This window comes from Gallus gallus, chromosome 11, assembly GCF_016699485.2.
Source record: "Gallus gallus isolate bGalGal1 chromosome 11, bGalGal1.mat.broiler.GRCg7b, whole genome shotgun sequence".
In the NCBI taxonomy this organism is placed as follows: Eukaryota; Metazoa; Chordata; class Aves; order Galliformes; family Phasianidae; genus Gallus; species Gallus gallus.
The window spans coordinates 19,094,723-19,121,032 of NC_052542.1; the positions used below are offsets into that span (position 1 = coordinate 19,094,723).

The 26,310-nt window shown below is 56.2% G+C and overlaps 1 protein-coding gene across 5 annotated transcripts in view; it reads left to right on the plus strand.

The window, feature by feature from the left end:
- ZFHX3 (zinc finger homeobox 3) overlaps positions 1-26,310 on the plus strand; it is a 511,657-nt gene that overhangs the window by 367,290 nt on the left and 118,057 nt on the right. For 3 of the 5 annotated variants that reach the window (XM_040707006.2, XM_046899383.1, XM_046899384.1), the window contains exon 6: positions 3,659-4,012. The exons of 1 other annotated variant lie outside the window; for it this stretch is intronic. The gene's annotated coding sequence lies outside the window, so the exon portion shown is untranslated. Of the gene's footprint in view, positions 1-3,658; positions 4,013-4,425; positions 5,336-26,310 lie in introns of those variants that run through there. One more of the 5 variants, XM_040707009.2, reaches the window with a different exon arrangement.

Sequence of the window (26,310 nt, forward strand, 5' to 3'; positions counted from 1 at the left end):
GCCTGAATTTTAAAAGCCAGCCTGGAACCTTCTCCTCCCCACGGCCACGTGCTCTCCCGTGTGCCACGCAGGGCAGCCTGCAGCCTCCCGTGCCCCACGGACTCCATCCCAGCCCCACATGCTGCCCCGGGGACACTGCGGCACGGCCACAGCTCCCCAGAAATCACTGCCACCCGTGCAGCTCTGCCGTTGCTGCCTCGGGATGCGCCTCGAGCTGAGCTGCGCGGCATTGCTGCAGGAGAGCTGCACAGCTCCTTGCAGGGCCAGGGAAGCCCGAGGCTGCTCACCTTTATGGTGCATCTCAAAGAAAACAGGCACCTTTGTGAAAAGTAATGTCCAGAAAGCCACATGCACCACAGCAGAAGCCAAACATTCTGCATTAACATTGTTCCTCTTAATCCTCACATATTTTAACAAATATTTTTTCCTTTATGGCACAAGTATTTAGTTCCATTTGTTCAAAATAATGTACAAATGAAGAATACAGTTCAGTGTGCAAATACATCAGGTGTGCTGCAAGACAAAAGAGGGGGTTCATCTCATAATACTGGCACCTTCAGAAAGTTTCTTATGGGAAAAATCTTATTTTTTCCTGCAACTCTGATAGTGAGAGGTTCTTTTTACTGAGCACAGTAAGAGAGATTTGAACCAGAAATCCCATCCGTGGATACATAGAGCCACACGGACGGAACCAAGGGGCGTCCACAGCGCAGCAGGCAGGGCTGTCGGGGTTTCCAGATAGCACAGGGTGGGCTCTCCCTGTATTTTTGGAACCGGGTCGTCTTTTCGCCCAGCACAAAGAAGTCTTAATGGGAGTAAATCTGCTAGAGGAGAAACGTGCGCATACGTGTGTTCGAAGGCTGTACCCAACCATTACTGTACAAATTGCTCCTTGATTCCCTGGATGTGTTTTGGTGCTGCATGGGGCTGCTTGCCTCTCTGGGTATTCCTTGCTTGCGCCCTTCTTTGCACACCCAGACACGCGCACACCTTGCCACTTCTTCTGGCACCCTGGCAGAAATGGGAAAATAGGATCTCTGCCTTTCTCTGTGCTCAGAACGAGGGCAGAGCTTCGCCCCACACTCAGCCTGCGCTCCCCTCCCAGCCGCTGCCGGCTCTGCCCGCGCCAGGGGACAGCAGTGCCCTCGGCCTTGACCCCAGCCGGGCTGCTCCTGGGGGCCGCGGCCATGGGCTGCCCCCGCTCCCGCTTAACCCTTCCGCTCCTGGCGCTGACCCCGCGGCCGCTGCCCTCCTCCCTTTGGGGCACTCGGGATCGCCGTGGGAGCATAAAAGGACAGGAATGCGGGAGCGGCTGTCACGGGAGGGCACAGCACACGGCCGGAGCACCACTGCAAGGAGAGGGAGGTTTGGTTTGCGTTAGCGACCCAGACAGATGCACTTCGGCATGTTTGCCTTTATGGAATCCATATGTTGTCATGGGAAATTAAAGGACGGCAACACAGAACTGGAACGCATGACACAAATGCAAAGAAAACGCACAAGACTACCAGACTGCACCCGCGTGCGTGGGCTCAGGTGCCTGTTCCCACAGCATCAGTTATAGGTCCCCATGCCACCTTCCCCACTTGTTTACTTTTTCTTTACTCCACAGAAGCTCACTCGGGCAGCACCCATTCCCCGCTGCCCCGCAGCCTCCCCGCACATCGCACCGAGCACTGGGATGGCATTGCCAGAACACATTCGTCTCACGCTCAGAACAACAGTTAGACATTACGTGCGCCTCCATACGCAGCACACCGAGCAGCCCCGAACAATTCCGCCTGCCGGAGGGCTTCTTGCTTTGGGTATTTTTGTGTTGATTTTTTTTTTGAATAAGTTCCTGCCCCACAGAGCCAGGCAAACACATCTGGAGCAACGGCTGCCAGAATGGAGCCAGCACTGTGCTGGGTCCGTCCATTTCACAAATCAAAGAACCCACAGCATGCGCAATTCAACCGTACACACTCGGTGCTGCATTTACAATATTCAGACAACTGTAGTACACACTGAACCTCGATCCGCAGCGCTGGGAATATCTCCAAAACGTGAGACGCTTCCAGCAGGACCCAGCACAGCCTCCCACAATTTCTAGGAACCGTTCCTGCTCTGTTTCCCCCCCATCCCACCGAAGGGATGTGTCAAAATCCCAGCGACAGCCGCCACGCTACGAAATACAGAAAGCTCAATACATTTCAGTGAAATACCAACAAACATGCAGCTTATTACCTTCGGTATAAAATACATCTACATTAAGGTTCTCTCAAATGGAAAAACTGACCGCAACTGCATTCCTTGTTCAATGCTATGAAATGCACCAGGAAGTTAATTATTTGGGTTACTATTTAAAAGACGGGGAAAAAAAAAAAAAAAGGAAAAAGGAAAAAAAGCCATTTGAAAAGCTTCCTTAGATTTTCAAGAGATGATTTAATTCAGCTGCATTTCTGCCAGTAATAAAACAGTCTCTTAGAGGAGGATGAAGAAAACATATTCCTGAATCCTGGACAGAGGTTCTTTGCTGGTTCACCTCCTGAAATTGAGATTCCCCCCTTCCCAGCATCCACCTATATTTTTTGCCAAGGTTGGGTTGGGAAGGAAAAGCTGCTGGAAATAGAAAAATTAAATAATAATCACAAATGGACGCAAACACAACGTGAAAAATGTTACCGTAACACCAGAGAAGTATTTATTTAATCAAACCAGAGGTTCTGCTGGGACTGCAGGAATGTTGCATCCTTGCCTTAAAAAAAAAAAAAGAAGAAAAAAAAAAGGAAAAAAAAAGGGGGGGAAAAAACAAGAAAAAAATGAGGAGGGGGTTGGGGGGGGGGGGGGAAGAGAAAGCAAGAAAGAAAAAAGGCAGAGGCACAGCCGCCTCCTGGAGTTCCCCATTGTCCGGGGCTATAGAGAGCCCCAGAATGGCATTAAACTCACAAAAGGCATATTGTGCAGGGGACAAAAAAAGCCCCTTCTTCTACAATAACTTTTAGCTTCTTATTTTTAGAAAATGACAAAGCTGTTGCCAGCGCTGGCTGGTGAAACCTGTAGCCCGGCTCCCGGCGCGCCCGCATCCATCAGCCGTCCCGCGCGGAGGCGGCCGCAAAGTTTGCACGGGCCGGGCCGGGCAGCGCCCAGCGCCGCGGGGATGCGATGCCGCGGGGCCGCTCCGCTCCGCGCCGCGCGGGGCGCCCGCCCCGAGGTGCTCTCTCCGCCGCCCGCAACTTTCCCGGCTCCTCCCGGGGAACTTCGGCGGCGGGGGTCGTCCTCGCCCTGCCCTGCGCGGGGCGGCGCAGCCCCGCCCGGGGCCGGGGGCAGGTGGCCGCGGGGCGCGGAGAGGCGCGGAGCGGCGCGGAGCCTCCCGGCGGCCGCCAGCCCCCTCCCGGCGCGGCGCGGAACGGGGCCCCCCCGCCGCGGGCTGGGGGCCGGCCGCTGCCCCAAGTTTCGGTGCGGCGCCGCCGCCGCGCTCCCCCCGCCCGCTCCTGCTCGCTCGCTCCCTCCCCCGCCGCCTGGGCTGAATCTTATTGATCCAGAAGGTGGCTAATTAGCCCTTCCCGTCGTGCCTGGGTAATGAGGCACATGCGCACTGCACTAATCAGCCATTTTTTGCAGGAAACTAATTAGCAGAATAAAGATCCAAAGAGTTTTTTTTCTTCCCAATCATCAGATCTGAGTCCGGGCGCTTCCTGCTCCGGCGACCGCCAGCCCCGCCGCCCGCTCCGCTCCGCGCCGCTCCGCCCCGACCCGACCGCCGCCGCCGCCGCTGCTGCTGCCGCCGCCCGCGGCCCCCTCTCTCCGGGGGGCTGCAAACTCCCCGACGACGATGCTGCTGCTGGGCAGCGGCGGCGGCGGCGGCGGCTCCCGCTCGGCTTCGGCCGCTGCCCCCGGCTCCCGCTGCTGCTGCCCCGGGCCCCTCCGCGGAGCGCGCTCCTGCCGCAGCCGCCGCAGCCTGCATGGGATCTGTAGCCCCCGCGCCGCCGCCCGGGATTAAAAGCGCCGCCGCCGCCGGAGCAGCGACCGCGTAAGTGGCAACTTTTCTGCCCTGTCCCCCCGCTCGGGCTCCTCCTGCTCGGGGCGCCCGGGCTGCTTTGCATGGGGCTGGTCCGGCCCCCCCCTCCCTCCCGCTCCCACCCACCGCCCCGGATCCCCCGGCAAACTTTGTGCCGCTCTCCGGCCCGGAGCCCCGCGCCGCCGCCGCCACCGCCGCCGCCGGCGACGCGCAGGTGCCGGCGCCGCGGGGGCCGCTACGCGCCCGCGGAGCCCCCGCCCCGCCCGCCTTACCGCGGGGCGCGGAGCGGCGCTGCCCGGCTTTGTGCGCTGCCGGCGGGGCGGGCGGGGGACGCGGAGCGGCGCGGAGCGGAGGGCCGGCGGCGGGCATCGACCCGCGCCATCTGCATAATCGATGGGCGGCGGGCGGAGGGCCCGGCCCGCGGCCGCGCAGCGCGGGCGGCCCGCGGGGAGCGCGCTCCGCAGCGATGGGGCCGCGCCGCCGCCCGCGGCTCTCAGCCCGCCCCGGCGCGGGGCCGCCCGCGGGAACAGCGCTCCGCTCCGCGCAGCCCCCGCTCTGAAAACAAAGGGGTGAAGAAGTACTTAAAATCGTTCCGGGCCGAGCCGGGTGCCGGGGCCGCGCCGAGCTCCGGCCCCGGGATGCGCGCCGGGACGGAACTGCGAAGGAGAGCGGCGGCGATTTTTATTTTCCGCGGGCACGCTCCGTTTGGGAAAGAATGCGGCCGAGGGGGATGGGAGAGGTGAGGGCAGCGGCCGCCGTAGGCCGATCGCCCCGCGCTCAGTTTCAGTTCTTAATTACTTAATGCCGAACGGCACGGCGCTTATCTAAATATTTGCGAACGCTCCTTCGCCGGGACCGCTCCGCACCGCAGCCCCGGCGCCGTCCCCGAGCCCGGAGCGCCGCCCGTCCGCGGGTCGGGGCCGCCGTGCGTGTGCACGTACACACGGCTTTGGGAAGTGTGAATTATTTATCGCTTGGGGTTGTTCTGGTGTTTTTTGTTTTAATTTTTTTGCAATTGTTCCGCTCCCCCCTCGCACACGCTGCCCTGCCCCGCTCCGCTCTGCGCCCCGGGGCTGTGCCCGACCCGCGCTGCTCGGGGCGCCGCGGCGCCGCACTCCCGCGGCCCCGCGCGGAGCGGAGCGGAGCGGCCCGCAGCTCCACGGGGTCACGGCGAGTTCGGCTCCGCGCGGAGCTGCCGCGATCTGCGCCGGGAAACGCGGGACAGAACGGGGTCACGGCGGCCGCGCAAAGGGCAGAGCTCCCACCGCCGCCTTTAGCGATCCATGGACAGTTCTGGGCTCTCTTCGCCGTGCTCCGCCGCAGCCCCGCTCCCAGGTATTTTCCTCCTCGCTTACGGCTCTCCCTTTGCCTTTCCCCCACCCTCTCCCCCCCCCCCCCCCGCCTTTTAGGGGAGGGGGGGGGAAGGGAAAAATAAAAGAGAAAAGAAATGGGGGGGGGGGAAGGAAGAGGGGAAAAAATAAACCCATTGAGTTTAGGCAAATAAGGTTCGGTCTCCGTATCCTATTACAAAGCACTTTGAATATGCAAGACATCACACAGGACCAGTTATTCCAGTTACGACAAACTTAAAAAGAGAAAAAAGAGAGGCACGTCGAGATCGCAATTTGTTACAGCCAGAACCCTTATTTAAAACTCTGCCTTTAATTTTATTTTCCAGGCTCGCGCGGTGCGCAGCCCCGCTCTGCTGTCAGGGTGTCAGGGTTTCTTTTTTCATTATTGTTGTTATTATTATTAAAATCTTTCAGTTGAGTTTGGGAAGACCGCTGCGAGCAACGCATTTTCAGTATTTTTGTTCCTGTATCTCGGAGGAGAGTTGGCAGAGATTCTGTGGTTTGCAGTTACACAATATGTTATCATGTTTTTAATCACTAAATCATTGCAGCGGTTATAGATTTACAGTCGCGGGGCATTACGGCGCGGCACAGCCCGCACGGCCGCACGAGGAGCACCGCAAACGCTCCGCACCTCCGCGCGGGGAGCGGCCGCGTCCCGGGGAGCCGCGCGGGGCCGACACCTGCGCTGCCGGGGCCGCCGCCGTCCGCGGGGCGCAGAGCGGAGCGGGGCCGCCTCGGCGGGGGGCGCGGCGGGCAGGGCCGGGCCGGCTCCTGCAGGGCGAGGGCAGCGTGCCGCCGGCCCCGGGCTGCCCCGACCCCGTCCCGCTCGGCGGGCGGCCTTCGGCAAAAGCAAACAAAAGGCGGAGGGAAGGCAGCGCGCTCAGGACGCTGCTGCGCAGCGGTTCCCCTCTCTCCGAGCAGGGGCACCGGGACATCGCGGCACCCACCGGCAGCGCCGGCCCGCGGCTGTGGAGCGGGGCCCGGCCGTGCTACGGAGCTGCAGGCGGCCTGGCGGGGACCGGTGACCCAACTGACGGGCGTACGGCCGCGTTGGTCGGCCCGCTCACACTTCATTCTGGTTTCCAAAATGACAGCAGTGACAGTAATGATACCGTTGTTGCACGGAGGAGCTGAGAATGGAGCAGCAGCCTCCTGCGCGGACTTTCCTCCAGCACGGTTGTGCTGCGACTCGCGCTCTGCTGGCGCCGGGCTCAGTGCTGTAGGAGAGCTGCTCGGCCCTTCAGCCAGCGCTGGGCCGGCAGCGCTGCTCGGAGCCGCGGGATTTTTGCGCGGGAGCTACGGGCACGCTTAGGAAGGGCTGGGCAAGGGCAGCGCCTCGCGGGCTCCCACATGTCCGTACCGTGGCCGGGCCGTGGGCTGCTCCCTGCGCCGCGCTTTGTTCCCTGCGGCTCGGTGCCCCCGAGGCCCTGCCCTGAACTCAGCCCAGGCCCACGCGTGGCGGCCGCGCTGTTGAGGCGGTGAGCGGGAAGAGGGACAGCTGTGTGCAGGCCTGGGCGCGGAGCCGCACACGGCGCTGGCGGAGCTGCGGTCTGTCGTCCGGAAAATGTGTGTCCTGCGCTGTGCCCGAGGGGGCTGCGCACCGCGGGCTGTGGTGTACCTAAATATAACCGCCTCACGCCGGGGGTGAGGTGAGGGCAGGAGCAGCTGCCCGGCCCGCCTCCTGCTTTGTCTGCTCCACGACTCAGCGTGTCGGGCTGCTCCTGAGGTGGGCTCCTGTGCAGGCAGGGATTGGAGAAACAGATACATCCCAGGCAGTTGTTGCGTTTTCTTTTATAGCATAGAAAGCGGACGGGGGCTTCTCTGGCAGCGGGCTCCTTGCTGGGTGCACTCCCACCGGCTGCGGGCACCCTGTGCCGTGTGCCGCACTGGGCCTGGCTGCGAGCAGCGCCGGGCGCATCGCTGGGCCGGGCAGGCGGCGGCCATCCATCGCCACAGCAACCGCTGCTGACAGCAGGGCCGGCGAGCGGCCATGGCTGCACCAGGTGTGAGCTCTGCATGTCCTCAGAGGCAGCGTCAGTATTGCTAAAAAGTTGGTTCTGTCCAGGCAGCTGCAGGCGGCCTTGCTTCGTCCTCAGCTTTGCTGCGGCAAGGAAGGAGGGTGGTTGGCTGCCGACTGTAGTTTCCTTATGTCACAAGTGCCAAACATGCCTCTTGATAATAAAAGCCAACGCGGAGCAGCTGTAACGTTTGTTTTCTGAGGGAAAAAATATTTCGTTGTGCTCTGAATTGTGCTTCTGGGGAGTGGGAAGATGAGCCCCATGGTCTTTGGGTCATAAATCCATCAGGGCTGAGCTGTCCTGGGTTCTCTGATGCAGGTGATGAAGGAGCACCAATGGAGGCAGCATCCGCAGTAAGAGGTCGGCTCCTGCTCCGATGCCGGGGAAGCTGACCTGCGTGGCCCGCAGCACCCTGGGCCCTGCAGCCCCACTTGGTTGGCTCCAAGATGGCAGCCGGCCTGGTGGGTGGCAGCGGCCTTAACCTTCCTCTCCCCATGGCACCACCAACAGCCTCCTGCAAACCATGGTGCTCGGTGGAGAATTCAGAGTGTGCATCTCAACACTCACCGTCACGGTGGGTCACGATGGGACCCAGTGATGGGCTGGGTCCCATCGGGCTGGAGAATGGCTCCTGGTCTGGGTCCAGCCTTCCTGGCAAAGCAGGAGAAGGGTGGAAGTGTCAGTACAGCCAGGTGCACCTGATGGAGGAGAGAGCTTGGACCAGGTGCATCTCATTGGGATGAGCGGTGTGGTCACATTAATTTTGTTAGGGAGAGAGTTGAGGTCAGATGTGTGTTGTCTGGGATGAGAGGTTAGGTTTTAGGTCAGGTGCACATCGTTGGGATGAGAGCTGTGCCAGGTGCATCTTGTTGCTGGGGTGCTGTTGGTCGGGCTGGGCTCAGCTCAGAGCAGTGACAGGGCAGTGCTGGCAACTCAGCTCCTCGGTGTCATAGAGCCATTTTTGTGTCTGGTTCGGACTGCACACTCCTACCAGCTCGCCTCACCTGTACCTTGTGTTGCAGAAGGTCACACGCAGCCCCTGGGATGTGAGCAGAGCAGCACAGCGAGGCTGCCGTGGGTGCAGTAAGTTCCTGCACGCTGCTGCTGCGCGGTGTGACGTGGCCAGCATTCTCTTTGGGTGTTCTCCATCTGACAGCGTGTGATGGCAGTAGTGGTGGTGCAGATGTGCTGGGCCGGTGTGTGGCAGCTGCCATCCTCCAGCAGCAGGGCCTGGGCTGTGGGGTCACCGTGCGCCTGCCCCGCCGTGCCCGCGTCCCCGCGTGCGCTGTGCCGAGCAGCCCCTGACTGTGCCAGACAGAACTGTAGATGTCAGGCTTTGCACAGAAAGGAGAGCGGGAGGGAGGGCGAGGGAGAGCCCAGCGTGCGGCAGCGAGGCTGCGAGTTTCAAATTAACCTTCTGCTTTGTTGATGCCGAACGCCAAGCGCTCCCCAGCCCCCCCAAGCGCAATGCGCGCAGCAAATTGCAGGAGCCGGGTGCAATTTACATAAAGCCATTAGGAGCAGGCGGCAGCAGGAGCAGCGGCCGTGCCCCTGGGAGCTGCGGTGCCCGTGCTGTTGGGCAGTGCTGGGGCAGGGCCGGGGGCCCGCACTCCCTGGGGGCACTCGACTGCTCTCGGGCCCTGCTGCGCTCAAAGAAAGGAGCCCCACAGACCTGCAGCTCGCGCAGGATGCCGCAGTCAGCTCCTGCACCGTTGGCACCAAGGAAAGGGAATCCCAGCCTTCCCCTGGGGATACAGACCTGCAGCGTTGTGGCGTTCGCTCCTCGAGAGCTCCTGCAGATGTCTGGACACAAATTTCTCCTCTTTTGTTTTTTTTTCGCATTAATTCTGTTCCTCTTAGTTTTGCATACTTCCTCCCCAAGTTCCTTTCTTCATGCTGTTTTTCATCTCCGTACCGACAGTTGGAAGCAGCTTAACACTGTGAGCTTGTTTGGAAGTCAGGGGATCCGTGTTAGGGCTGACGCTGACTTTGGGCACAGCACCAAATGTTTGCCTCAGCTGGAGTGTGCAGTGGGATAATTCTCAGTTCACGTGCAGAGACCATAAGTGGGGGTTTATTATGAAAAATCACAGTGTGTCTTAAATTCCCAAAGCATCATTGCTTTCTTACATTTTGTTCTTTGTTCCTTTCTCCTATTTTTTTTTCTTTCCCTCCAGACTGTTCACAAGCTGTTACGCATTGCTCCCTCTGCTTCCAGGTGGGTATGTAAATATCCCCCTGCCTGGAGTTGCACTGCTCCAACCGTGGTTTCACAGCAGACCTCAGAGAAGGAGGGCCTTCCTCCTCTGGGCGCAGGAGAATCAACTCATGCTGCAGACCCACTTGTTTTCCCAGTGCTGTGCGTGTGCTGGGGGATTTTCTCTGGGCGCTTTGGAGGAGGAGGGCTGTGCGCTGTGCTGGTGGCAGCGCCTGCTCACGTTGGCTTCTTTCTCTGGAGGTCTGAGCCTCAACAGGGCCACGTGCAGACACAGCAGGTGTACCGCTGTGCCCCGTGCATGCTGTGTGCCAGCGGTGTGGACCTGGCCACAGAGAGCATCCCAGTGCCTCACACGCTGCTGCCCATCCACAGCACGGTTCCTCGGCCAGCAGCAGTGACTGTCTGAAGAGCTTTCTCCTTGGCTGCCATGTTCTGATCAGCCTCTTCCCTGCTTCCTCTTCCTGGAGGTTTGCACGGGATCCCGGCATTTCACCGGGTGGGTTTGCTGCCAGCACAGCCCTGCATGAAAAGCGCCCTTCATGGCAGGCCTGCTGTGCTTCCACCTGAAACTGCAGATGTTTAAGCAACAGAGACAAATTCTGAAGGTGCCCAGGGAAGTGTTGCCAGCGCACTGCAGAGGAAGGCTCAGTCCCACAGGGGCAGGACTCGGGGTTCCTCAAGAGCTCCTGCCTGTGTCCGAAGCTCCTGTGGGGTCCTGGTGCTGTAGACAACGCCACTGGGAGAGCCCTGGGCAGCTGCTTGCTCCCGAGCGTGTCTCTGTGTAGCACTGCTTTGTATCTCAGCGGGGGTGTGTGCTGTCTGCAGCTGGGATCTCCTGTCCCACAGAGTGCGGTCTGGCTGCTTCCAGCAGCTGGGAGGTCACTGCTGTTCCTTTGGCCATCTCTGTCACAGCACCACTGTGCGGCTGGGTGGGACATGGTGACCGGTGAGGTGTGTTGGATGAGGTTCTGCGAGAAGCCATGGCTGTCCCGTGGAGATTGTGGATTCTGTGGTTTCTCTGTTGCTGGCCTTCATCACTGATAGGGCTGTCTGCTGTGTTCACCCTCTGTCAGAAGTGCATTTGGACCCCTTCTGGTGTGCCAGGGGAGGGACGGTGTGGTGGCACGGTGCTGAGTGTCTCAGGCCGGAGAAGAAACATCCAAGTGTGCAGTGCTTTGCAGAAGGCAGAGGGCACGAGCAGGGCTGCCTCGTGCTGTGCAGAGGGAGCTGTTCTGCAGGGAGCAGTGAGCAGGTTGTGTGGCAGGTTGTGGGACGTACCACCCAGATGAGGAGGAATTGGCTGAGGTGCTTGGGAGCAACACTCCTGTTCGCTGCAGGATTCGTTCTGTGCCTTTGGCTGTGGGTTCTAGTTTTCCTGGCTTCCGCACGGGGCTGCCAACGTTGGATTTGGGACCCCAGAGGGCACAGGAGGCTCTGGATGGGTTTGGTGGCCACGTAGCCCTGGGGAAGCTCCCAAGCAGCGAGCCCAGGAGATGGAGGGCATTGGTGGCGGTGGACAGAGGCACGATGGGTGGAACACAGGGTGCCAGGCAGCTGGCAGTGGCTCTGGGGGCTGCTCGTGTCTCCTGGCCAACAAAGAGAGAACTGGGAGTGTGGTGGGACAGGTCCTTCACAGGGGGAGCAGAGAGTGGTCAAATGGGGCCTCTTGGTGGAAGTGGCTGCTTTGGGTCCTGCAATGGAGGGAACAGATTCTGTACTTTCAACATTTTCGTTGTGTTGATTGAAAAAAGGGTTTTGTTTTTGTTTTAAGGTTCCGTCTTCCTTGTATGAGCCTCTTGCACAGCAGAGGAAGAGAAACACTTTTAACAAAAATAGAGCATGTGTTTTCTTAAGATGAGATTGCTGTGGCATGTTTAGGACTCGAAACTGTGTGACTTTGAAGTTGACTTCATTTCACGCTGATGATATCCTTTTAACTGTCTTAAGTAAACAATACAGTTCAGCTCTGAGAAGTGTCTTGTGAAAGCCGCGCTGGGTTTCTAATTCTGACTGTTTCAAAGATGTTCATTACAAATATGCTCTTCTTACCAGCAAACCTTCCTACTTAGAGAAGTTTGCATTGATTTATTATTATTTTTTCAAAGGATTTACTTACACATTAGAATGCCCTGTGGACATTATTTTCAGTTCAGAAATGGTTTATTTTAGTTTGGCTTAATTGAATTGGAAGCAGTTACAGACTGTACCAAAGCTGGTTGATTCCAAACCAAAATAAGAACGTCCACACGCAGCTTTACGCCACAGTGAGAAACCCAAGCGGCATTTGTGTGCGTGAATTTGTCATTTGCTGATGTACACAGAGATCTCATGCAGAGCTTAGCGATGCCTTGTTGTGCACAGGACCGAGAGCAGTCAGAAGCAGGTGGAGTTACAGAGCCCATAGTTGCGTGTGCTTGAAGCCAGATGCTGCTCAGAGCAGCCTTGCTTTGGATGCTTTCTTTTTCTTTTTGCTGGCACAGGGCTTTGCAGAGGCATGGGGAAGTAGTTTAGGGAAGGGACCCGGGTTAGAAAAACTTTGCCAAAGGAGGAAAAAAAAAAAAAAAGGCAGCTTGGTTTGTGGCTGCAGACTGGAACTGCTGAAATCTGCAGCAGCGATTCTTCCACACTCAGCTGTGTGGGGTTTCCTGCCTCTGATCACGAGTTTCTTCTGCAGCTTTCCCTCCAGAGCCACGTGCAGCAGCAGGCTGAGCTGGGCTGTTCCTGCACCTGTGCAGCACACTGCCATGTGCCGCTGTCTGCCGAAGGTTTGGTGCCCACCTGATGCCTGCTGCTGCCTCCCCCTGCCAGAGGAAGGCACAGCTGAGCAGCTGCTTAGTCTGGGTCACTTCAGGTTTTGTCCCAACAGTAAATAAACAAACAAAACCCTCAGCTTCCCTCTTGCTCTCTGCAGTAGCTGTGGTCAGCATCTCTGTGAAGGAGCCTCTGCCTGTTGTCCAGGCTGTGCCTGCCCTGCCTATCTCCGTGTCCTCTTCTTCTGCAGCCAGGCTGACCTGGAGATGCTTAATGGCTGCTTACAAGGGTGGATAGTGACAGGACAAGGGGGGATAGTTTTAAACTGAGACGGGGGAGGTTTAGGTTAGATATTAGGAGGAAGTTTTTCCCCCAGAGGGTGGTGACGTACTGAACAGGTTGCCCAAGGAGGCTGTGGATGCCCCATCCCTGCAGGCATTCAAGGCCAGGGTGGATGTGGCTCTGGGCAGCCTGGGCTGCTGGTTGGCGACCCTGCACATAGCAGGGAGCTGAAACTGGATGTTCATTGTGGTCCTTTTCAACCCAGGCCATTCTATGATTCTATATTCTTAGTCTTATTTAGAACCCCAGTAGTCCCAGTCAGTTTTAAACCCTTTGCTTTTCTACTTAGTGTTTTGTACAGTTACAAAGCAAATTCTTGCTGCAGGTTTCAAGACTGATTTTGTTAGTATTTAAGTAATTCAAGATAGTATTTAGAAGCAGTCCTTCGCATCTCTACTAATGCTATAATGCTCTGGAGTTTCATTGTCTGTAGTGGAGGGGTGACAGGGAGGTGCACAGCTGCCGGTGAAGGCTGAGGGCTGCCTGTGCACGTGTCATGTTCTTGTCCCTGGCAGGTTGTGTTGGGGCAGGATGTTGCTCCTGGATGTTGCTCCTGGATGTCAGCTGTGTTGGCATACTGTTCTTGTTGTCTTTGTGAGTCAAGCATGTTGAGGCTGTGCAGCAAGATGCTGGCTCAGTCTGCACACACATCTGAATGCCAAAGGCTGGCAGGGAGCTCGCTGGAGGCGTCCGCCCGCAGTAGTAGTGCCACGCGGCTGCCGTGGGTTCTGACTGTAGTGCTGTGTGGCTGCATTGGGTTCCGACCTAGTGCTGCATGTCTGCGTTGGATGCTGCTGGTGCAGGACTGCTGCTCGCCCATAGTAGCCAAGAGCTACTCTTACTGACTCAAGACTCACCAAGTGAGAAAATTTTGCTGGGTTTGTTGAAATATTTCAAGTGGGAATAAACTGGTGCATCCCCATCGTGTGGCCCCGCTTGTTGTGTGCAGTGCTTTGTTGCGTCCTCCCCTGGCTGAGACTTGATTGTCCGTGTAGGGTGTTACACTAATTTGCCTCCATCAGTTGCTATAGTGATTTAGCTACATCTGTACAACGTTCAGCTCAGTTTCGCATCACTTCAGCTTTGTCCTCCAACAGTAATGGATGTCTTTGTATAGCTGCCCATTTTCCTGGTCGTTAAAGAGCAATTCCTGTATAAAGCCATCAGATTCTGATTGTTACTACGGATTGAAGATTTCTTAGTGGTTTGTTCTGTACGAAGTCATTAGTGAAGAAAAACTTCATACCCCAGAGTGAAAATGTGAGCTTAACAACTGGCTTCCCAGCCCGGACAAATAAAACTCATTACACCTGCAAACACACTCAAGAGCCTGAATAAGGAGGATAGTTTCTAAATCAGGTGGTGAAGGACATGAGACTAGGAGATGCTCTTAGCAGCTTTTGTGATTTCTTTGTGCTTAGGTGAAAAAGAAATCTAGTCTAGAATATTTCAACTTTAATACTCTTATAAAACCATTTAGGTATGCATTATCTGTTGCGGTGGAGGAGCCCGTCCTTCCTATCTTACTTGATTGTTCAAACTTGGCTCCCGTTTAGATGTGTCATGCTGCAGCCTCTCTAAGAAGCCAGGCATGCTCATTGACTGCAGATAAGAGGTAATGAATTTCTAAACACTGTTTTGAAAACGCCTGCCTGGGCATGGTTTAATGGATGCTTTCCCATTTACGAAGGGGCTCTGTGCTTCTGGCAGGGGCAGTCCCAGGACAGCCAGCAGCCAGGGCTGTGCCTGAGCTCTGCTGGAGCCGGCAGCGCTCGGAGCTGGGGACGAGAAACTTGTGTTTCATAAAAGTCACCATGGAAGGGATCTTGGGATCGTGCCAGGAGGAGTTTCCTGTTTAAAATTAGAAAGTGGATTTTTTTTACTTAAGTGTCGATGTAAACAGGTAATTGCTTGAGTTGTCTTTTAAATCCTAAGATGCCAGTTGGAGAGGGAAGAAACAGCAGAACCCCTCAGCAGTGAAACTGCAGATTTTGGCTTTTTGTGGGAGGAAAAGTAGTCCATTCCTTGTAATGCTGAGCCCTTTTGTCTGTGCAGCAGCCCGTTGGGCACCGAGAGCGGGGAGGCCAGCTCTGATGAAACGCAGTGTGATAAAGCAAACCACTCTGGCGTTTGGAAGACTGAACTTGTGGAGCTCTAACATCCCTGGGGCTTGTCCTGCTTGGGCTGTTACTTCTTTTGGCTTTGGGGCCAGTTGTGGGATGTATTCCCTACAGCTTGTGCCACCTCCTTCATCCTCCCTGGAGGAAGAACCTCGCAGTGTGTGGCGTCTCACGGTGTCAGACCACCAAACCACCAGGTTCCCTCACTGCTTGGCGTCTTCCTGCCTGGGCCCGGTGCATGGCTGGACCGCAGGCAGCAGCCGTCCCTACAGCCCTGCTGTGATACTGCATGGAGCACGGCTGCCCTGTGGGGAGTGCAGCTGCCGCAGGGACATCACCACCTTCGGACTTCTCTTCCAGCTGCTGCGTTGTTGTTAAGTGAGGCCTAGGAATTTATCCCATTTCTTTGTTGTTCTGTTTCGTGTTTTTGTGCGTGTGGTTGTTTTGTTTCCTTAATAAGGGCAGAGGACTTATCCCCGTGGCTTCTGTTGGTGCTGGTAAAGGGGGTGCTGGCAGAGATAAGGCTGCTGTCCGCTGCTCTCCTGGAGCTGGCAGCCGGCCTCCGTCTGACCCACCCACCCTGGCCGGGCTGGATTTGTGTATGCTAATGGGCCCGGCTTGTCCTAGCTTGTTTGTAATGATTTGTGGCGGCATTTATATGCAAATACTAACAACTTGCTGCTGAGTTAATTAGCGTTTTTTCTCATTGCTTCCTGGAGCTTTAGCAAAAGGTCTCTATTCTCCCCAGTTCAGGCATCTGACCTGCCCACCCCCCTGCAGCAGCACTGCCTGCATGCAGGCACTGGGCCCGTCCCTGCCCCACCGATGATGCCTGGAGCTGGGTGTGTTCCGCGCCGTGCCATGCTGTGCCACTGGCCCTGCTCTGGTGCAGGCAGCCCAGGCCTGGCTCCATGGGCGGCTCCCCGTGGTTGGCTGCGATGTGCTGGCGGTGTGCTGTGAGCACTGTGCTGCTGGGCCCAGGCTGTTGCAACTTTGCAGATGAGGAAAACCAACCCAAGCTCCTGTCCTGGACAAATGATGTTTGCTTTCTGACGTTGAGGTTGGGAGTGTTAGCTGCGAGGGGATGAATGGCTCTCCCCAGATGAGAGGCTCCAGAGGCTCTCTGATGACCTGGGAATGACAAGGATGGAGTGGAATTTGGTGGCTTTTGACATCAGCTTGGAGTTTGAATTTTGTTTTTGGGGAGGGGAAAGCAGGCATTTCCTCTTCCTGGGAACGGTGCATCTGTGTACTAGCTTGGACCTGAGGATTTTGCTCCTTTTAATCTTTCGTTCCCTCCCACTTCTTGCAGTCTGTGCAGGTGTTTGCTTCTGCTGGGCTTGAGTCGCGTGCCGGTGAGCTGCTTGCCATGCTCAGGGCTGGAAGTGGGGGGTTGAGCTGTGTCTCAGCTCCCACTGAGGAGCCTGGGACTGCTCCTTCCTCCTCCTTGCCTTCAGGCCAAGCCGCCTTCACACTGACTGTCAGTGGGTTTGTGGAAGAGTGAATTCGTGGTGCAGTGGAGTAAGTTGTGCAGCACTGGATCCAGCAACAAGAGAAAAATGTACCTGAGTGAGCATGGTGGTCCAAGCCTTACAGGAAAGCTGCTGAAAGCAGTGGGTTGCTGCTCAAGGGACTTTTACTAGAGACTAAAGCCCTGGTTACTATTTGCACCATCACCTTATGACTACCAAATGAAGAGGGCTTGGTAGTGTATTTTACCTTGGCTTTCTGCTCTAATGCCCTTCTGCATTGAAGCACCTCTTCTTACACCCAGCGGTTCATCATTGGTTGGATTCTGGACCCAGAAGATGTTTTTCCCCTGCCCTTACTTTTACTTTTCCATTTTATATCCTGCAAGACAAAGGGACGTGGAATTGTAGACCTGTCCTGCTGCCATGCTGAATAACATGGTTTTGATTAATCCAGGGGGAGAAAAGTCAGTTTCTCATAGCAACCTCGATGATTAAAGCTCTGGGAGAGGCAATTATTCCTGGTGTATGAAGCTCTCCTACCACACTTGTCACGGGTGGTTTTTTAAAGCTCATCCACTGTGGCAAGTCACTGCTTCTTTTCACAGCAGCACTTGTGGAGGCTTTGACTGACAGATGCCTTCTCCCTACCACTCTTCCTTGCCTTTTCTGTGCAATATGCTCTCTTCCCATGGGAGGACCAGCAGAGGAGCACAGGTAGCGCTGCTGTCCACTCCAGGATGGGGTAAACCCTGCTGGCATGGCTCAGGGAAGGCAGGGCAGTGCTTGGTTTTGTGCTGTGCTGCTGCTGTGTCCTTGGGCAGGTCTGGTGGCCACCTGCCTCTGGTTGGCTGAGTGAGAGCAGAGGACGGAAGAGGTGTGCACTGGGTGATAGCTGAGACAGTACCCATGAGTTCTGAGCTTAACAAGAGGAGTTGAGCAATCCTGGTGATCACTGTGCCCACCCCAGGCTGCACGTCCACATCTTTGTCCCACCCGTCTGCCAGCTTTGGTGCTCAGAGGACCTGCGTGGAGGAGCTTTGTGTCTGGAGTAAGGAGAGCAGCAACTTAGTGGAGGCCTCCAACCTCCTGGTCTGGCCTCCAGCCCCACACGGTGATGCTGGCACGGTGCCTGGCAGTGCTTTGTGAGCTGGGCTGTGCCAGGTGCAGGCCTTTGAGCCGTGCTGCTGTCTTGCTGACCTCGGGGAGGGCTCCGCAGTGCTGGAGCTCATCCTGCAGTCCAGCTCAGAGGTGTTTTCCCTGGAAAGTACAGATAGAAGTTTTGTCACTCAGCATCTGCAATGAATGGTGCATGTGTGTACTTCCAGAACGTGCTGACATTACCCTGCTCTTCTCCCTCTGGCTGGCATTTCCATGGGTTTCCTTTCTTTGCATCCTTCCCTTCTGACTGATCTACTCCTGGTGAGCCCAGTGGGTCAGCGTGAGGGTGGGGTGTGCCGGCACGCAGCGGCTCGGCGAGGTGGGGCTGGCAGCAGCCTGTGCCGGTGCAGTGTGCCGGGCAGCCTCACCCGTCACAGAGCTGGAAGCTCTGGGTGATGCCGTGGGTTGCAGTATTCTGGCTTAACTGCGGCTGTGGGGCCTGCATCCAAGGACCCATTTCTGCTCCCGAGGGGTTTGCCTCAGCTCTGCTTTCTGCCAAGCGCTGACCACGCTCAGCTGGGGCAGCCTGGCCGAGTTGCCGTTGCCCTCCGGATGGGGTTTCCCACAGTGCCGGCAGCTGCCCAGGCCTCACTGCACCTTGTGGTGGGGGTCCGGCTGCCCGCTGCGGCAGAGCGGGCCTGGCGCCTGGACCCTGCTGGGGCCGGGCCGGGCTCCATCTGCCTGACCCTGGGTGAAAAGTTCAAATCTGCATTTAAATAGAGGAGGGCCATTAAGCAGTTGGGACAGTCTCCAATCAAGTTGAAACTTTATTTACGGCTGAACTGGTCTCTTGCAGGATGCATCCAGCCCATGCACAGGCAGGAGCTGTGGGCCACGCCACAGGACCTGCCTCGTGAGCTGCTTTCCAGGGCAGCTCAACCTGTGCTTTGCTCTCTCCGTGAGGGCAGAGGATGTGGCTGAGGCACTGTCCTGCGTGAGTGCAGTGCGGGCACAGTGTTGTCGTGGTGGGGCCGGCAGTTGGCCGGGGCTGAGGGGCTCCCTGCCCTCCAGGTGGGCACTGGCAGGACCGGGCATCCTCCTGGAGAACGGGTGCTCCGGAGCGCCCGGGCCTGTGGGATTGTGTGGACAGCCTCCATCCTTCCTCCAAGTTCACAGATGGGCCGTGGCATGGCTGGATGTGGCTGAGAGGAGACTCCTTTTTCCACGGTGGCCTGGCCTGCCCCAGGGCCAGCATGGGACAGCAGTGAGCTGTGCTCAGGGCCCAGAGCAGCACCTGGTGTCCGGGTTTGTTCATGGTAACACTGAGCAAATGCAGACAGTTCCGCTGCTCTCCTCCTGGCATCAGGTTGCCCCGGTTAAGGACCAAGTGTGACTGTGAATGGGATGAAGGAGGCCCCCAGGGGCTCGTTCTGATGCTAAACAACCTGGTCTGTAACTTGCCAGGAGCGGGGCTGCCCTGCAGGGGTGGCTGTGTGACCCTGCCCGGGGGGATGGGGGGGGGGATGGGAGGGAGTGGGGGTCTCACCCTGCGTGCCCTCAGCGTGGGGGTGGGCTGGGCTGCACTGCTCTCCTGGTGACAGAGCTCGGGGTCATTTGGGTTGGTTTCTGAGGGTGGTGCAGTGCAGTGCCTTGGAGGCTGGGACGGGTTTGTGCCCTGCCTTGCTGTGGTGACTGCACAGGTGTGTGGGGGATGCAGAGGTGCTCAGCGGATGGAGGAGGTGTGTGGTCTTTCCCCCAGCTCTTCCCCTGCTCCCCAGCAGAGCAGCCCGGCCCACAGCCGTGGCTCAGCCACGCTCCTGCTGAGGTGCCCTGGGGGCAACTGGGGTAAAGGAATGCGCCCCGTATGTCGAGTTATTCCTCTGAAGGTGGGAAGTAAGGTTTGGGAGTAGACCTGCCCTATCCTCATTTTCTATGTAAGTGTAGAAGGAGAGATTTTTCTGCAGTCCCTGCGAGCAGATTTGCAGTGCCGGAGGGAGTCCCGTAAGGCTCCTTTTATGGGAAATGGAGTTCAGCCCGGCTGCGGTCGGACGGCAGGTCCGAATTTAGGACCTCGTGGTGCAGAGTGTGGGTTTTCCACATCCCAGTGGGGCTGCTGGGACTGCTCGTGTCGTAGTGGTCTGCGCAGTGCAAAGGTCTGAGGTGAGGAGCGGCTTGAAAAGGCTGCGTGGCATGTGGGGAGGCAAGTTAGCTCTTAATCATATCATATATTAGCCTCCTTTGCAGCAGATACATCTGCTGTAAAATGCTTAGCGCTGAGAGCCTGATTGGGCAGCCCATGCTAAGTGTTCAAACTCCTGCTGCCTTTTTTCTTCAAACAATATCTTCTGGCTTCCAGATTTCTGATAAATTGATAAGAGGAATTGCGTGAGTCAATAGAGTTGTAGACACTTTGCCAATATAACCCTAGCGCTATTGATCTGCCAGTAAATTAAAGTCTTACTTAGAGGCTGCCGATATTTCTAATCTCCTGCCTCACCAATTACGGGCTCCCAGCTACCTGCCGCCGGGGGCAGCCCGGCTCCGGGGCCTCGCGCTGCCGCGGCCCGGGGGGCTGCGCTGTGTGCCCGGGGCGGAGCCGCAGAGGTGCTGCGGGGACACGGCGAGCCCTCGCCGGGCGTCGCCACCTCCGGGTTCCCCGCCCGCGTCCTCCGCTCCCCGGGACGGCCCCGGCGCGGAGGGAGCCGAGGGGATCCGCCGGGAGGGCGGGGAGACGGGAGCGATGGTTTCGGGAGGGGAAGGCGTGTGGGAGAGCTCCCTGTCCTTCAGCTCCTGCCCGGTCCTTGTCCCTCGGCCGCGCTCTCTTGGCTGCTGTTTGAAGTCGGGGACAATAATGGCAGCTTTCAGATGTCCGGAGAGGAACAATGGCATCACAGAGCTCCCCGCCGGGGCTCCCACTTTCGGCGATGATGGTTGCGGCAGATCGCTCGCCTGATAAGCCCCTTTCAAGTCTCATTTACGTTTGAAAGTCCGTAGTTAGCTTTGGGAAGAAATCTCCAGATAAATGCTGTGTTCTTTCTAATACCCCAGAGCGAAAATCAATGGGAGGGATAATTCCTTCCCTTGTCCTACACAGACTTTCATGTGTTTCCACCTCCAGCAGCACCTTTTAAATAAAGAAAAGAAACAGCTCTGCCTTTTGGGGCAAAGCCCTGCTCCTGCCGCAGCGTCCCCATGGGACGGGAAGGTGCTCGCCCTGTGGGACCGCAGAGCGGAGGGGGTGCGCACCGACAGTGCTGTAAGTGCTGTTCAGTTTATGCGGGGCGCTTTGCTCCGTGCTTTGCCCCCGGCATGCCCTGCGCTGCCTGCTCTGTGGCACGCTCCCTTTCCAGCAGCGTGGTGATGGGGACCGGTAGGTGAGGCTGGGATGAGGCGGTCCCTTGGAGCAGCTTCTGTTTAAAAGTCGCGTCCTCCAGAAATGAAGTTCCTTCGCCGGCCCCCTCTGTGCCAGCTGTGCTGAACTGTGTTGTCCTGATGTTGTGAAGTTATCGCAGAGGATGTACATTAAAATTGTAACTATTCCAAATACTGCTGTTTTGGCAGGGATCTGCTGAGTCTCATGATCTGTCCCTAATGGAGGGGAGATGCTGGGCTGCAGTGGGATATATTTACACCAAAGGCTTTTTTTTTTTTTTCTGTCTTTTTTCCTGTGGAGGAAACGTCTGAGCGGTTGGACCAGCTGGAGTCTTTAAATTTCTGGTGACTTAACACAAGACGAGCTGTGAAGCATGAGTGCCAGGCTTTTAGGCACGAGGTTGCCTCCCTTGGTTTGAAGAGATGTGTGAATTACTGGAATAGTGGCAGTGGGAAAGCTGAAGAAAATCTTCAGTATTGAGCAGAACCTCAACTAAAAGATGCTCGAGGGTTGCAGCTAACTGACCGTTCTTTGTCATTTGACATACTTGAATCCTGCTCACCCTGATGTTGGCGGTGCCTTGGGCTGGGGCAGGCCGGTACTGGGTTTCTGTGCTGTTTAGGATATCAAACGCCTGCCTCAGCAGGTGCTGATCTCTGTTCTGGAGGTGCGGGGAAGGCCATGCGGGAGCCAGTGCTGTGCAGGGTGCCAAGGCTGGCTCTGGCCCTTGGGATGTGTTTCTGTGGCTGGAGCCCAGGCTCCCCGTGCCCCGTGGCACAGCGGCTGGTCTGCAGGAGGGCGGGAGCCTCTGCCTGCACAGCGTGCTGCGCTGCTGGGGAAGGGGCTTCGTGAGCACCTATGGGTGGCAGATCAGTCCTCGCTTGTTGTAAGCGGTGCCAGTAATTGGCTGGGAATCCAGCTGGTTTTCCTGCGCGTTTCTGTTCATGAAGGCTGGTAGCTGCTTTCTGCACCTCTCCGTGAAGCAGAGGAGTAACCCAGGATGACTTCTGTTGTAAATATTACATGGCACTTGACAGGGAGAGGCGGCGCCGGGATGAAGAAGGTTCATTAGCAGCATCTCTGTGTTTATCAGGGTTTGCTTTTTGGATCAGCGTCCACTGTAGCATTTTTCTGGTTGGTCTGTGGTGATTTCAGCTGTTGAAGTAACAGAGTGTGATTCAGCGGCTGCCCCTGTGCTGCTGCTGCTGCTTTGAATCCTGAAATGTGCGGTGCTGTGTGTGTGAACTGAATGACTGAGCAGGAGTATTAGCAGGTCGCAGTCCGAAGCCCCCAATCCGAATGTCTCTTGACTTGCAGGAAATCTAAGTTTGGGATTTCTGTGCTTTCTGTCCAGGCTGGTAATTCGGACAGCATTCCTGATTTATTTCCATGAATTGGAGAAGGGTGTAATTTACTATTTTAAGAAGCATGTGGTTCAAAAGACCTTTAATTAAAAAAAGAAAGTTCAGTGCGCGTCTGAATCTATAAGAATCACCAGACTGGATCAGAACAGTAATTTGTGGTAATTTGACCTGTGCAAAGTAGATGTTTCTTCCTAATTTTCTTTTCTGACCTGTCTGTGTAGCAGTGTATTTATAGAGTCCCAGAAATAAAGGCGTACAGCAGAACTGTGGCAGTACCAGAGGAGTGCTGTTGCACAGAGCACAGCTGCCTGTCCCAGTGCCACTGCTTTCTCATGTGCCCCAACTCCTGACCTGAAACCTGCCCTGCATCAACACAAAATGCTCGGGTTTTGGGGGGAGCGTTGTTGAGTAAAAAGTAAAATAGGTCATAGCGTATTGGAAAACATATTACTCAGTCACTTCTTTTCTAAAGCTTAACTCAAGCAATTATCCGCCGAAACAGAAAGGTTCATGTAACCTTCAAAGCAAGCCTTGGAGCGTTTCACTGCGTCTCACCTCCCATCCGCCTGTGCCATCCCTTGCATTTGGCGATGGCTGGAGGCACCGCATCCCAGACATGGGCAGTGTTGCTTTGATTTGGGTGCTGTGGGGTAGGAGCAGCCGATGTACTTCTTCATACCACTTGCTGCATTTGAATATCTCTGTCTTCTTCTGGTCCATCTCTTTGCTTTCTGCTCGCCCTCCCGGGGTTCCCAGTCTCCCACCACTTGTGGTGGTGGCGGCTGGGTGGTCCCTTTGCTGTCCCGCACAGCTCCAGTTGTGTGGGGTTTTCATTGGTTTGTCCCCAGTGAGGCACAGACTTTTCTCCTGGAAGAATAAAAACCAAATGCACGCATCAATAGCTCATAGACGTTTGTGTGTTACCTTGCAGAAACATGCCGTACATGCCCCCACGCTGCGGGGGTCTCCGAGGCTCCTCTCCACCCATCACTGCACACGGCTGATGTAATTGTTCCACTTACAGGTTTTGCCACCTGACTGTTTAGCCGTTCTCCAGGAACTGCTCGTGTGTGTGCAGCAAAACACTGGGCCTGGTGCAGGCCTGTGGTAAATACTCTGCTGCCATGCAGGGCTAAAGGCAGGAGCAGCACCTTCCAAAGGCACGGTGCTCCCTTGGGTGCTGGCTGAGGACTGTGCTCCAGGCCCTGGGGCTGCAGTAGGTGTGGGCCTCACTGTGCACATGGTGCCTCATCCCGCAGGTTGGCCGGGCTGGCACAGCCGTAATATACTGTCCCTGGTGGAGGGGTGGTGTGAGCTGTAAAGAGTGCAAGATGCCCAGCAGTGTATTAAACACTAGTTGAGTACAGGAGGGCAGCATATCACAGGAGAGAGATAAGCAAAGTTCTCTGATTGTGGATCAATAAAGGTTAGTGACATCATATCTCAAAGTGAGAGAACCTGCTTTCTGCAGAGCCATTTATCAGATCGCCAGCTGGAGCAGCATTAACCTTTTCCTCACCAGAAGTGTGCTCCCTGTCTGGCTGCAGACAGCACAGCCTTCCTGCCAGCAGCAGAAGCTCCAGCTGTGTGGCGCTGTGACTTGGAGCTCACCTGCTGTGCTGGCGCACTGCAGGCCTGGTGAGATGGAAGATGCCCCTCAGAGGGGTGCAGGGAATCGTTTGGGTTCAAGGTCTGGCACCATGCCAGGCACTTCAGGATGCGCTGCAGAACGGGAAGGCACACTTGGATTAACCTGGTTTTTACAGCGGTGGCGGTGGTGAAATCCCTGGGCTGGTCCCCAGAAGAGGCTGTGCAGGGCGGTGGGAGGCAGCGGCTGTGCTGTGTGCTGGCTTTCCCCGCAGCCCGTCCTACTGGGTTCACTGTTATTGTTACCAAAATAGATTAAAGCTAAAGCGAATGTATCAGCCCATTCTGCAGGCCCCTCTCTTTGCTGCTTGCTGTGGGGCACCAGCTTTCCACATGAATGCAACTTCTGAATGTGGAGAACGCGGGGCCGCGTGCCTGCGCCAGCCGCCCTGTGAGCGGTGAGCACTGCGCGTGCTGCTGCCCTGGGCTCTGCGTGCCATTGGGCTCTGCGTGCCATTGGGCTCTGCATGCTGATGCTGCCCACAGCTCCCGGGGCCCCTGGCACAGCCAGAGAGGGCCCCTCTGCAGGCAGTTCTCCTGCTTTTTGTTTCCTGCTCCCATCTTTGTGTTATTTGTTTTTGGAAGGGAGCGCTGTCATTTCTGCTATTTAGTTAAAGGTGATCTGCACTGCTGAACTAATTGGGAAGTTTGTAATAGTTTAGCCGAGAAGCACACAGTACAGACAGTTAAGATCTCTTGCCTGTTCTTGACATACATGTGTTTAACCTGGCCTGACGTCTTTCACGTATTTTCCTCTGTCTCCGGCTCTTCTCCATACCCAAATAACTTTGATGACTTTTAGTACCGTGGCTCAGAGCGATGTGAAGGTTCTTGTACCCCAGCAAAAGCATTGGGATGTCCCCACGCAGGGCAGTGGCTGCTCGTGGTAGAATGTGGTGAGAGCTTCCTGGGGAGCCTGTGGGGCCCTGGGTGTTACTTAGATCTCTAATGCAGCTGTTATAGGGAAAATGCGTGTTTTGTGGTGTGACAGCGGGTATGGGAGGGCACTGGGGGCTTTCTCCAGGTGAAGGCATCCGGAGGACATCCAGCATCACGTCCCTCACATGGTGTCTCTGCCAGCAGAGGAGCATTACTGTGCCCCATAGGTGGGAGCTGGATGTCGGGATTCCCATGGTGCAGGAGCGGGTCTCTGGCATTCAGTGGATGAAAGGAAAGGCTTCTGCCTGGAGGAATCTGTGGTCTGAGTTTAGAGATAAGATAGTGAGGAAGGATGACAGGTGGAGGGTAAGGGGCAAGAGGAGAGTTAATTCCCTGAATGAACTTCTGTTGTCTAGCAAGGAAATACCAATTTTTCAGAATCTACAGAGATTTGAGTTGTAACGACTTTTTGATTATCTTTCATCCTGTTTCCATTGGTGACTTCTCATTGGAACAAGAACCCCTTCTCTGTGATCTCAGCTGCGCTCCGGGCAGCAGCTGGGGCCGTGAGCTGCGCATCCTCGCGGGCCGGGGGAGACGCTTGTGGCTCAGCCTGTGCTAATGGGCTGATGTCCAAGTGGAAAGTGTATTTTCAATGAGGAAGTGCTGAGATATTAGTGGAGCCTGGATTACTCTGTGATTGTGCTGTCAATACTGCTGTATTGAGTCGGAGAGAGCCTGCACAACACAGGGAAACACTTAGCTCACTACTGCTGCTTATTGAGAAGCCAATAGCAATTTACTTGCTGACACTTGACATCGAATCCATTCCCAGAGGTGCAGCTCCTGCTAAACCACTGTTGGGCTCTCCTTAACACCTGCTCCTTCCCCGGGCTGCAGAGATGCAGGTGTGAGGGAATGAGTGGTGCTGGTGCTCCCAGCACACCCAGTGGTGGGGAGAGGAGAACCTGATCGTGCCTCGCTCTGCTGTGCCGGCAGGTGCAGACCTTCCTGTGGAGCAGTGGGAAACTATTACTCTGGAAAGCTGATGGAATTAACTCTGTGCAAAAACACTTCATTTTCTTGCACGTATTCAGTGAAGAAGAGAGAACGTGGCTATTGTGGTCCTTCCATTCCACATCCTGAAAACTTGAAGCATGTGAGGCCTTTAGGATGGATCCTTCCTGTTCTGCTTTTCTGGTTTTTTGGGACTGGCACAGGTGAGCTGTGATGGCCCTTCTTGCGTCCATGCAAACCTTGCAAGAAGCTCCTACAATTGTTTGCTGCCAAATACTGTTCAGGAAAATAATATCCAGGATACTTCTCTGAAGAGCCAACTCCCTGCAACCGAGAATAGCATGCAAAGGAAAAAGCAAGGCATGAAAACAGAACTGCAGCATTGATACACAACAGCTTGAAAGGGGACAGGGAGAAGCAGGGTTGCTCCCTGGGGGTGTTCAGCCCCGGGGCCATGGGTGCTCTTGTTCTGCTGGGCCCTTTCTGAGGGCAGAAGACACAAGGGGGGGAGGTGTGTTCAGGCACTGATGTGGGGCACTGCAGCTCTCACAGTTCTCTGACTGTGGCCCTCGCTGCTCAGATGGATTACCTGGCAAACAATTCTGCCCATTCCAAAAAGAAAAAACAAGCTTCTTCCTGTTCATCTGTGGCATTGC